This window comes from Bison bison, unplaced genomic scaffold, assembly GCF_000754665.1.
Source record: "Bison bison bison isolate TAMUID 2011002044 unplaced genomic scaffold, Bison_UMD1.0 scf7180017864223, whole genome shotgun sequence".
Classification (NCBI taxonomy): domain Eukaryota; kingdom Metazoa; phylum Chordata; class Mammalia; order Artiodactyla; family Bovidae; genus Bison; species Bison bison.
In genome coordinates this window covers 3,661,764-3,675,342 of record NW_011494795.1, presented here as the reverse complement: position 1 = coordinate 3,675,342, position 13,579 = coordinate 3,661,764, and positions in this window count along the sequence as shown.

Here is a 13,579-nt window from a genome sequence, read left to right as displayed (position 1 = left end):
ACCCAGGGACTATAAAGAAAGCTGAGCGCAGAAGAATTGATGCTTTTGAACTGTAGTGTTGGAGAAGACTCTTGAGAGTCCCTTGGACTGCAAGGAGATCCAACCAGTCAATCCTAAAGGAGATCAGTCCTGAATATGCATTGGAAAGACTGATGCTGAAGCTGAAAGTCCAATATTTTAGCCACGTGATGTGAAGAGCTGACTCATTTGAAAAGACCCTGATGCTGGGAAAGACTGAAGGTGGGAGGAGAAGGGGATGACAGAGGATGAGATGATTCGATGGCATCACCGACTCAATGGACATGCGTTTGAGTAAGCTCCGGGAATTGGTGATGGACAGGAAGGCCTGGCATGCTTCAGTCCATGGGGTCCCAAAGAGTCGGACACAAATGAATGACTGAACTAACTATGGGTAATCACCTGCCTAATTTATCTCTAGCCTTAATCTTCCCCAGAGGCCTACATTGATTCCTCTTAGATATCTCAGATCAGTCTAAAACCAACTTTTTTGTTTCCTTCTCCCAATTCTGCCCTTTACCCAGTGTCCTCTATCTTAGTCAGTGACATAATTTATCCAGTAACTCAGGCCCAGAACCTTGGCATTGTCCTTGGTCTTCTCTTTCTCATTCTATATTCAGTCCATTAACCACTTGCACTTGAAACTTTCAAAATACACAGTACTGAATATATAGTCACCATGCCACACATTACAACTCCAGGACTTTTGACTGGAACTTTTGAATCTCTTGATCACCCTTGTGCCTTTCATCTACCTCCTGCTTCTGGCAGCCAGCAGTCTATTGTTTACTAAAGAAAAGAAAGAATTTCTCTTCAGATACTGATGTCTGCAGTGGAATTCTTTGTTTGCTGCTCCCTGCAAGACTGTCTTCTCATTCTGTTCATTTGTTCACACTGTTGATTCTGATCTTTTTGTTATCTCCATCATCTGATGTTAGCCTGCTTTCTTTAAGTTGTAGTTTTCCTTACAGACTCACTCTTTCCAAGAATTCCTCTCCAGTTGCACCAACCAAAACTGATTTTTTATGTTCTTGCTTTTCCTGTATTAACAGCTGTTTTGTACTACTCTGATAATATTTGAAGTAAGTCACGTGATATTCTGTAGTACCTGGAGCAGTTGCTTTATAGGTTAAAGAGCGTATTTAATGCGACATTGGTAGTGCTTGTTTAGTCTTGAGTAAAGAATCTGCCTGCAGTGCAGGAGACCCTGGTTTGATTCCTGGGTTGGAAAGATCCCCTGGAGGAGGGCATGGGAACACACTCCAGTCTTCTTGCCTGGAGAACTCCCATGGACAGAGGAACCTGGCTGGCTACAGTCCATAGGGTCACAAAGAGTCAGACGCGGACACGACGGAGCAACTGAACAGCAACAAACATGTAAGATATACAGTGAACTTTAAGCTGCTGTAGACTTGTGAATACTGATCTGCTGTTACTGTGAAGACAGTGACAAGGAGGACTGTTGCTGGCAGACAGACTGTGACAGGTTAGAGCCCCCAAGTGAGGAGGCTGTGGGAGAGAATGGGGAGATAGTGGTGCTGGTTGGATGGCTGGCGACTCTCCCTAGAGCCGCTGCTCTCCTGCTCTCGCTGCCGAAAGGACCTGCTGAAACAGGAGCAAGTCAACTTTTACTTTCTCCTGTTCTCTAATGACTACAGTCAAGTGTAGCCAAGATACTCTGTCCAAGGTGGTTTTCTGTCCAAAAGACCTAGATATTTACAACTTCCCTTTAATTTCATTTCTGCCAAATTCTTGAGGGCCCAGGGCCCATCACTAGAGCAGTATCTCCCTATAGCTTGTTTTTAATTGTATTCTGAATTTGGTTTATATTCCTAAATAGCTTTATAGGTTTTTTCTCCCTATGCCCTCAGAGGTAGTTAATGTGCTTCTGAACCACTCGGGTACCATTTTAGTAAATGAAGAATTCAGTTCACTGAATGATACCCCTGTGGCCTGAAAGAGTTAATACAAGTTTCTTAAGTGCCTTATTAATTCCCAGGGAATAATTTATGCATTAGAGTGTGGCTTAGTATCTAGCTAGTTACACACATACACTATGGAATTTTTTCCCCCCGTTTTGGAAAGTAGAATTGAGCCCTTGAAAACAAATGGCAATTGAGCTTAAATCTAGGACTCCTGCTTCATAAATACTTAAACATGTGTAATGTTTTAGTGAGAGAGGGGTATATTGTAGTAATAAAGAGGAACCAGGCTCATATCCCAGCTCAGCACTGTTCTTCTGTGAGACTGTGGTACCTTAACCTCCCCACATTTTTCTCATCTTTAAAGTCAAGAATCTTGCTTATGTTAGAGACAGCACAGGACAGTTGTTAAGAACTTAGGTTTTTTTAAAATTTATTTTTAATTGGAGGAAAGTTGCTTTACAATGTTGTGCTGGTTTCTGCCACACAACAATGCAAACTAGCCATGATTATGCATATGTCGACTCCCTGTGATCTTCCCCCCCATGCCATCTGTCTCGGGCATTGCAGAGGGCCAGGCTGACTCCCATGTTATCAGCAGCCTCGCACTGGCGTCTGTGTCACACTGGCTAGTGTACGTGTGTCAGTGTCGCTTTCTCTGCTTGCCCCACTCCCTCCCCCGCTGGCCCACAAGGGTGTTCTCTGCATTGTGTCTCCATTCCTTCCCTGCAAGTAGCTTCACTGGTGCCGTTTGCCTAGATTCCATGTATATGCATTAATACAGTGTATTTGTTTTCCCCTTTCTGACTTCATTCGACATAACAGGCTCTAGGTTCATCCACCTCACTAGGACTGACTCCAATTCATTCTTCTTTATGGCTGAGTAGTAGTGCCTATTGTATATATGGACCACATCTTCCTTATCCGTTCATCTGTCAGTGGACATGACAGGCTGCTCCCATGTCCTAGCTATTGTAAATGGTGCTGTTATGAACATTGGGGTACATATGTCTTTTGCAGTTATGGTTTTCTCAGGGTATGTGCCCAGTAGTGGGATTGCTGGGTCATATGGTGGTTTTATTCCTAGTTTTTAAAGGAATCTCTATACTGTTCTCCACAATGGCTGTACCAGTCTACATTCCTACCAACAATGCAAGAGAGTTCACTTTTCTCCACATCCTCTCCAGCATTTAAGAACTTAGGTTTTAGTGTATAATTCGGGTGCACTGAGTTTGGTTCCTGGCTTCTCTATGTTAACTGTTTGACCTTAAGCAAATTAATCTCCAACTCAGGCTTTTTCACTTGTAAACTGGAATACTACCAGTGCCTAACTCGTAAAGTTGCTCTGAGGATGAGCAGCTCGGTAAACGCAAGCCGCTATGTGTACTGTCCACCGTTGTGCCTTTTGGTGAGTGATGAAAGGGGCTCTGCCTGGGACGTGGCAACAAGCACGGAGGACAGGACCGCTTTTACCTTTAGCGTGATTAATCACAGAAGGTTCATCTGTAGGGTTCCAGTTTTAAGGTGCAGATGGAGTCCGCCCCTCACAGAGCAGAACACTTTGATGCTCTGCCCCTTGTTTCCCTGTTGTTAGCCTCTGTCCTGTCTTTGGAATGTACTCCCTACAGTTTTGTACATGTCACTGTAGAATTGTGGCTGCTTGCTTTCCCCCCTCCTTTTTGCCCCCTACGCAGAGAGCTTGAGTTTTGGCATTTTCTTCATTTCCTTTCTGTGTCTTGCGCCTTCACTCCTTTTGCTGCGTCTTTCCTCAGTCTTCAGCTGCCACGTGGTTGCAGTTAGAAGAAAAAGATCCTCCATGTAGCTGTGTGACGTGGACTTCGTGAGCCCTGTGGTTCTGTGGTAAGATGGGTCTCACTTAAGGGGAAAGTCACTCTTGGACTGGCTCATCTGAACAGGAGGCTAGCTTCCGAGGCAGGAAAGTGAGTGGCACCAAGGCTGGAGAGCAGGGTATGGGAGGAACTCTGGGTTCCTGTAGGGTGGAACTTCGCTTGACTCTTGGACCCAAGTGTGACTGACCGGGATGTCCTGGAAGGCGCTGCAGCAGTGGGTGTCTGTGAGGGAGCAGCTGTGTGGAAGCAGCTAGAGGACTAAGAGGTGAGCAGTATGGGCACATGGCCTGTGACATTTTATCTGCTTTTGGGGACCGGAGTACGTCTGTCTTAGAGAGCTCCCTGTTGGTAGAGTTAAGATGTACTCCTTGAGCATTGTCAGGCTTCAGATAAAGTAGCAGGAGGAAGATGAAGTTTGGCTTTTCTCCTTTACATCTCGTGTTTGTGCCATCTTTTTACGGAGCATGATTATGTAAGGTCATGATGTTGGTGGTATATAGATGAGGTGCTCCAGTAACAGTAAACTTAGTTTGAGGGTGTGTGTGTGCTAGGTCTCTTCAGTCGTGTCCGACTCTTTTGGTCCTGTGGACCATAACCCTCCAGGCTCCTCTGTCCATGGGATTCTCCAGGCAAGAATACTGGAGTGTGTTGCCATGCCCTCCTCCGGGGGAATCTTCCTGGCCCAGGGATCGAATCGGTGTCTCCTGCATTGGCAGGCAGTTTCTTTACCACTAGCGCTGCCTGCGAAGCCTTTGGTTTGAAAATAATAAACTATTTTGAGTCAACCAGTATGTAATGGATTAAAGGGGTGAGTGAGAGACCCCCCCACCCCAGCCTGGCAAATAACATGATCTAAAAGTAGTAACAGTGGACATATGCATGTGCCATTCAGCAGTGAGCTCAAACAACAAGAACTTGTTAGTGCCTGTGTGAGCATTATCTGTTGAAGAGTGTCTGTTGGAGAGGACAGGCATACTCTGATACTGAAAGTGGATAAAACTTCTGAAGTCAGTAAATGACTCTTCAGTGTGATTCCATATCTGCCCCACTGAGCATCTGTTGTTACTCCACTCTAGTTCTTCAGTATAGCACACCTGTGGGGACAGGTTACAGTGACAAGAAAAGTTAAGTATTTAGTCATCTTGGGTGTTATTTTCTTGTAAATTACCAATAATATTGACAACATGTCATTTTGCTTAATGTGGCTTATAGACTATAAGTTTGGATTAAGGTGTCTTTCCTGAGACACTCTAGGACTGTGATAAAGTTTCTAGAGTACAAGACTGAGTCTTACTGTATACTACTAGCCGTGGCCATTTGCAGCCTTTTCCTAGTGATGTTCCAGCTTTTACTTCTATAGTCACCCAACGTGTCATGTTAATTTTGCTGTGTTTTACAATGCAGAACCATCTCACAATCGATCATGTATATGGTAGTTTGCTTGAAACTTAAAAAAAAATCAATGATACAATTATAATTCTCATTTTTCCCCCATTAAAAGTGAAATAACACTGTTTTGTTTCTGAGGAATTTGGCTTCAATGGTTTTTGTTTGGATCTTAAAGAGAATTATGATAGAATAGTAAACACAGTTAGTGACAGCTGGTTGCTGCAAGGATCAGTAATATCTGATAGGTAGACATTTATTTTGTGATAACGTACTCTAGTGAAACTAGAGTTTTATCTAGTTTCACTAGATATAAAACTAGAAGAATAAAAACAAATTTGAAAGCAGCTTGGTTACTGCCTAAACAGCACTTATTCTGAGAGTCTGTTGCCATCTTTTTAAATGAGTAACCTTGTACTTCAATGGATTGGTTAATCTTAAAGACCAGATGGTAGTTGTATCAAAATTTCATAAAGATTTTATGTCCTGTTAAAATCATTAGAATTTATTAACTAGGAAAGTTAAACATCACCCCAATCCCACTGAGAAAACAAGCATATAAATAATAAGAATAAAAATTGATGAATCATTTTATTTACCTAATAATTTATTGTCATTACTCACAAAGAACACAAGGTAGAAACTTAGAAGAGAATGAACCTTAACACCATTGTCTTCTCAGAAGAGGAAAAATAGAGAAGAGGCGGGAATAACATACAGAATAACATCATTATAAATCCAAGTGTCAGTGATTACAATAAATGTAAATAGACTAGGTTATTCAGGTAATAAAAGTCAGATTAGATTAAAAAAAACCCAAGCTAATGAGATGCCAGGTGTACAAAAAGCATATCTTAAAAATAAGGATACAGAAAGTAAAAGAATGGAAAGTTATATTTCAGGTTCTTTCTAATTGAAAGAAAGCTGGTATATAACTATATTGATGGCAGACAAAACAGAGATTAAGGTAAAAGGCACAGTAGAGGTGAAGAAAAGCACCGCACAGTGGTAGAAGATTCAGGTCATCAAATGCAGAGAACGTAGGTACTCTGTGACATGTGTGAGTACATAAGGAAACATACAGAAACAGAAGGAAGATGGCCAAATTCAGTCTTGTGGGAAGTTAGCACAACTTGCTGAATAATTGATAGAACTGACAGGTAGAAAACTCAGAAATATATAGAGGATTTGAAGAACATAAATAACAAATTTAACCTAATAGATGTATATAGAATGTTACATACACTTTTTGTATAACCCGTTCTTTCCAAGCACATATAGAATTTTATTTGACCTTAACTGTGAATAGGATTGTAAAGCCAGTCTCAACAGACTTCAGATGATTGAAAATCATGTAGAGTATGTTCTTGCACCATTATGGAAAGAAGCCATAATGAAAAGATAACAGGAAAATCTCCATATGTCTAAAAATTAAGAAATATACTTCCTAGAGAGGTGGAATGGGAGGGGTAGGAGGAAGGCTCAGGAGGGAGGGGATATATTTATATATATAGTTATGACTGATTCCCGTTGTATGGCAGAAATCAATACAACATTGTAAAGTAATTATACTCTAATTAAGACATAAAAAAAATACTTCCCAATGTTTTCTAGATTAATGAAATTTTATAGAAGCACTGGAAGGACAAAAACCAGTCATTTAAAATGTTTTCTAGATTAATGAAGTTTTATAGAAGCACTGAAAGGACAGGAAACAGTCATTTAAAAAACATTAACAAATCCCTGTAGTTGAACTTAGTAACTAAAAATTGTTGGCATTTGGGTATATTTTTCTTAATGTCCAAATTTTTTGATAATTCTATATTCCAGAGATCTCCAGTATGTTGAAAATTCTCCTTTCCCTGGAGCCCAGTGATCATCTAAACGGAATCATCTACGTCTCTGATCTAAATAGGGGAAAGATCACTCCTGCTGGTGGCAGGAGAATGTGCCATGGCCAGGAAACACATGGGTTTACCAGAGACGGGATATTCACGTGCAGGTCTCAGCTCGCAGAGCTCTGGAGACCAGCTGAGCCTGCAGTGAGACTGTGGGCTGGAGACACGGAAGGGAGCTTGAGACTCAGACAAGCGGAAGTGTGTTAGTTGTACTTCTGTATTTATATGATGGTAGCAGAGACACCTGCAGGCCTTCACCGATGTGTTTGAGATTTAACCACCCCTTCCCATGTCCATTTCTGAGGAAAAGAGGGAAGAGGTGTTTTAGGTTATTACTGATAGTTTGCGATCTGGAGACCCTCCTTGGCCCCGCCTCGCCACCTTTTCCTTTTAAAAGGTTTGAGTAGCATGAAAGGATTCAGGCATTCACAACTTCTGAAAAGGAAATGAGAAAGGGTGAGGATCTGAAGAAGGACAGACACCAGGTTGAAGAAATAATTTGTCACATCGTGGGTGCAGGAACACACTGTATATGGAATAGCTTGTTGAAGTAGAGAGGGTTTGTCTTGACCAGTGCATGGAAGGGCAGGTTAAGTTTGCTTTTTTAAGGGCAGGGAGATACATGTGCTTTTCTGGTGATCATAGCCTCATTAGTTTCTTTTTTTTTTTAATTTCCACATTATCCCAATTTATAATTACTGTTCCTAAGGCAGTTTCTTTGTTTCCTGTTATTGTTATCTTTTTTGAGCAGAGGCTGGATATCTGAGTGATGTAGATAATGACATGGAAAACTTGAAGACCATGCATAGTAGATTACAGTTGACTCTTGAACAACACTGGTTTGAACACCTCACCTCCACTTGTTTTTTCACTATTCACTAAATACATACTACACTACTACACAGTCTGCTGCTGCTGCTGCTAAGTCGCTTCAGTCGTGTCCGACTCTGTGCGACCCCATAGACGGCAGCCCACCAGGCTTCACGTCCCTGGGATTCTCCAGGCGAGAACACTGGAGTGGGTTGCCATTTCCTTCTCCAGTGCATGAAAGTGAAAAGTGAAAGTGAAGTCGCTCAGTCGTGTCTGACTCTAGCAACCCCATGGACTGCAGCCTACCAGGCTCCTCTGTCCATGGGATTTTCCAGGCAAAAGTACTGGAGTGGGGTGCCATTGCCTTCTCTGACTACACAGTCTGCAGTTGGTTAAATCACAGATGCATAACCTCATAGAGGGCTGACTGGTCTGTAAACTTAAATGCAAATTTTCTTCTGCTTGGGGTTGGCACCCCTAATTCTTGCATTATTTAAGGATCAGCTGTGTATCCTCTTTTACTCTTCTTAAAGTATTGGATTAATCCTGGATAGATACTTGCACATTTTAATGAATATCTTTCATTTTGGGGTTATTTTGAAAATTGTTGACATTTTCAGTCCTGTCTGACTCTTTGTGACCCCATGGACTGCAGCATGCTAGGCTTCCCTGTCCATCACCAACTCCTGGAGCTTGTTCAAACTCATGTCCATCGAGTCAGTGATGCCATCCAACCATCTCATCCTCTGTCATCCCCTTCTCCTCCCACCTTCAATCTTTCCCAGCGTCAGGGTCTTTTCCAGTGAATCAGTTCTTTGCATCAGGTGGCCAAAGTATTGGAGTCTCAGCTTCAGCATCAGTCCTTCCAATGAATATTCAGGACTGATTTCCTTTAGGATGGACTGGTTGGATCTCCTTGCAGTCCAAGGGACCCTCAAGAGTCTTCTCCAACACCACAGTTCAAAAGCATCGATTCTTGGACACTCAGCTTTCTTTATAGTCCAACTCTCACATCCATACATGACTACTGGAAAAACCATAGCTTTGACTAGACGGACCTTTGTTAGTAATGTCCCTGGTTTTTAATATGCTGTCTAGGTTGGTCATAGCTTTTCTTCCAAGGAACAAGCATCTTTTAATTTCATGGCTGCAGTCACCATCTTCAGTGATTTTGGAGCCCCCCAAAATAAAGTCTCTCACTGTTTCTATCATTTCCCCATCTATTTCCCATCAAGTGATGGGACCAGATGCCATGATCTTCGTTTTCTGAATGTTGAGTTTTAAGCCACGTTTTTACTCTCCTCTTTCACTTTCATTAAGAGGCTTTTTAGTTCCTCTTCACTTTCTGCCATAGGGTGGTGTCATCTGCATATCTGAGGTTATTGATATTTCTCCTGGCAATCTTGATTCCAGCTTGTGCTTCATCCAGCCCTGCATTTCATAAGATGTACTCTGCATATAAGTTAAATAAGCAGGGTGACAATATACAGTCTTGATGTACTCCTTTCCTGATTTGGAACCAGTCTGTTATTCCATGTCCAGTTCTAACTGTTGTTTCCTGACCTGCTTACATATTTCTCAGGAGACAGGTCAGGTTGTCTGGTATTCCTGTCTCTTTAAGAATTTTCCACAGTTTGTTGTGCAAAATGCATATTGAGAGACATTAAATTTTACTACTTGGAATTAACAGAATAACTCACTCTCTCTCTTCTCTTTGTAAAATTAAAAAAAAAAACATAGCCCTCATTAGTTGTACTCTGTGTGCTAAGTCCCTTTAGTTGTGTCTGATTCTTTACACACCTATGGACTGTAGCCCACCAGGCTCCTCTGTCCATGAATCCCAGGCAAGAATACTGGAGTGGGTTGCCATGCCCTCCTCCAGGGGATCTTCCCAACCTAGGGATCGAAATATTACCATTCTGTCATGAATAGAAACCACGATAACTAGGTTAACATACACAGACTGTGTGATCCGTAGTACACGGGCCATGTTTGTCCTCGTTTGGTGAAGCACCGTTCCCTGTGGACTCCGTACAGACGATGAACAGAAGCAGCAGTCTAATGTGCTTGAGCTCATCCTGTGTCAGCCTCTGTGCAGAGTCTTTCCCTAGGGTACCTGTGTAGTCCTCATAATGATCCCATGAAGTTGAAGACAAGGATCTAGCCCACAGCAAGGTTGACTAGTTGCCCAAGTAACACATTTTATGATAGAATTAGGTTCTGAATCAACATTTTAGACCACTGTCAAATATCACAAAGATTCAGACTTTTTTTTTTAAGACAAAGGAACTTAGAGCTGTGGGCAAATGGGGACAGTATGATTTCATTTTAGGTCTTCTGTTTATGTCTGGAAAAAAATGAATATAAGGAAGAGTTTTTTTTAAGCAGTATTTTTCTTTGGTAAATATCATTTTAGAAATTAATTTTCTGGGAAAAATGTTGGTAAATGCAACAGCATAAAAGTTAAATTGAACTGTCCTCACATTTCATTTGTGAGAACATTTTTTTTGTATCATTTAATGCTTTAAAAGCTCCTGAAAAAATTAATGATCCATTTATATTTTTCATACATATCAAAATCACACATTTATTAAATCACATACAGTTAATCACATTTCATTGGACATTCATATTGACTTTGTAAGTCTGGAGTAGACTGTTTAGCTCTGCTAGCAAAGGCATTAACCCTTGCCCTTATTAAAAACATACCCTGAAGTATAAGAGCAAAATATTATTGACTACATTGTGCTTAAGTATCTCAAAGTGAAATAGAGTGAAGCAAAGTTAAATGAAGAAGTTGTTGAACTTAAACTATTTATTTTCTCATTTTCTTATACTTAACTTGGAATGGGATGTATCTGGCCAAATCTAGTCTTTTTTACTCTTGTGATGATTCGCTTGATATATTTTATTAAGATTTTTAAAAATACTAAAGTAACTAAAGATTTCAGAATATTTCATATGTAAAATTTGGTTTTGAATATCCTCTGAAATTAGGGCTAAAAATCTTTGTTAAAATATAAATGAATTATTCATAATGATAATGGAGTTATTTTTTATATTTATTTTTAATTTTTATTGGAGTATAGTTGATCTGCAGTGTTGTGTTAATTTCAGGTGTAGAGCAAAGTGAACCTGTTTTATATTACTATATATAAAATAAATTATTAATAAGAACTTACTGTATAGCACAGGGAAGTCTAGTCAGTACTCTGTAATGACCTGGATGGGAGAAGAATCTAAAAAATAGTGGAAATATGTACATGGAGTTATTTTTAAAACATGGACAGTGGTGAAATGCACTCCTTGCCATTTGCAAATTTAAACCTTAATGTTTTCACTGTGTTTCCAGGCAGCCTTCTCTTCCATTCTCTACATCGACTTTCCCCATCCCTCTCTGTTCCCTACTGTCTCCCTCCTCATGTGTGCCCTTCATAGAAGAAACAGAAGCCATTAGTGGAAACACTCCAGACTTCTTACCTACCCTTCCACATGTTTATTCTTTTAAACACCCATCCTTACCATCTGCATTTTAAGGGCGCCTGGTCCTAACTTCAGAAAGGATCCCCTAAATTCATCTATTCTGCCCAGATTCATTGTCCATGAAATCTGCCGTCATATGCCTTCCAAATTCTGATTTTCTTGCCTTGAGAGGATGGGACATAGTCCTGTGCAGCACATCCTAGAGTTTTCCCTCTTGGGTGAATTTGATCCAGAAACAATTCCCTTTATGGCTGGTTCCTCAAAGTTAGGAAATTACACAACAGTTCCATCAGGGCATGTCTCCATCTTGCCTCTCCCCACCCCCTTACCACGAGGGCTGCCCTGTGTGAATAGGACACCTTGTAGCTCTTCCAAACAGGAACGCTGTTGGAAAAGGAGGGTTTCATGGCCTTGTAGTGTGTGAATTCCCATGACATCTTCATTAACTTTTACAGACTGTTCTCTCAGTTTGTAAGACTCTTGGTAGGGATTCATATTAAATGTATCTAGGTATAGTTTTTGAAAAATGAGACCACATTTGCCCTTCCCCAGTCATCCTGTACCTCTTAAATTTTTTAGCCTTTTGTGTGTGTGTGTGTGTGTGTGTGTGAAATACAGCACATAAAATGTGCATAAAGCAGATGTACAGTTCAATCAGCTATAAAATAAACACCTGTGTAGTCAACACCAAGATCAAGAAGTAGGACATTGCTGGCTCCTAGGAGCACTTGCTTTGTTACTTCTCTTGACAGATTAGGCAGGTATTCCATGAGCTCGTGCACAAGTTCCTACACTGTAATTAATACAAGTTAGGAGACTGCAATTTATTTAGAGTATCTGAGAATCATGAGTTTGAGTGAACTCCGGGAGATGGTGATGGACAGGGAGGCCTGGCGTGCTGCGATTCATGGGGTCGCAAAGAGTCTGACACGACTGAGCGACTGAACTGAAGAATCATGACTTCTCTATCTTCACCAGGCTTTGGATTTTAGTGTTCCTTTTTCCAGCTTTAGTTTTCTGTATATATTCTGAAGATTATATTCTTTGACCAAGAAGGTGTTTGTAGAGTTATGTATGTTTTCTATAATTGTTAATAGTGTAGGATAACTAAATGGAACTTTAGTTTTTACAAACCTCATTTTATTCTGAGATTGTTTTCTGATAATACTTCTAGAGATTCCTGCCATTTTCTTATACATATGACATGTCTCTGTCTTTTGAACATTTCTGAACTTGTTAGAATACCTGCTCAATCATGTTAATCTCCTTAAATATCTCTTCTATTTCTTTCTTCCTGAAATCATGTGTTTGTAGTCAGAATTTAATCTTTGACAGGCTCAGTACACTCTTGTAGTTGATGTATATATTCAGAATCAGGGTCTTAGAAAATGTGATGTTTTGTGTGTGTTTTTTTCTTCTTGCTTCACCTCTTTATCAGGCTTTTTTCTTTTTCTGTTTTTTCCCCCTCTTCCATCTCTGTTCACTGTTCTCTCTCTCCTCCCTTTCTTTCTCTTACTTCAACATGATATAGAAAACACAAAACTAAGTTTTAAAACATAATGGCACAGGTATCAGATGACCCAGGTGTCATATAGCTATGACCTGAGGGACTGAAGAGAAAGGCAGACAGTTTTAATGACCTAAAGTGTCAGCACATTGAGGATGGTCTGATAGGTGCCCTACTATTATGTGACCATTGGGCAGGTCTTCCTTGATGATAATACCTTCTTACAGACAAAAAAGTTGAGCTAAACTTTCATTGCTGTTGTATTTATGATTTGTGACTAAGTGTGTGCTTTTTTTCCTCTTTCATGATCGTGTTGCAGTTATGGACAGATGTATTTCTCAATTATATTTGCTTTAAAAAACCATGTATTTAGTAACACTGAATGTAGCTTAACAGTTTTAAACTGCTAATAATGTTCATAGGTTGACGTGTACCTGTTTGTTTCTGGTGCTGGACGTGGTGATCTTTGACAACTTGTTTCTTCAGTTATTTTAATAAGGGAGGACATTTGGAGCAATTGGAAGTGAGAAATAGATTTAAGGGCCTAGATCTGATAGATAGAGTGCCTGATGAACTATGGAATGAGGTTCGTGACATTGTACAGGAGACAGGGATCAAGACCATCCCCATGGAAAAGAAATGCAAAAAAGCAAAATGGCTGTCTGGGGAGGCCTTAGAAATAGCTGTGAAAAGAAGAGAAGCAAA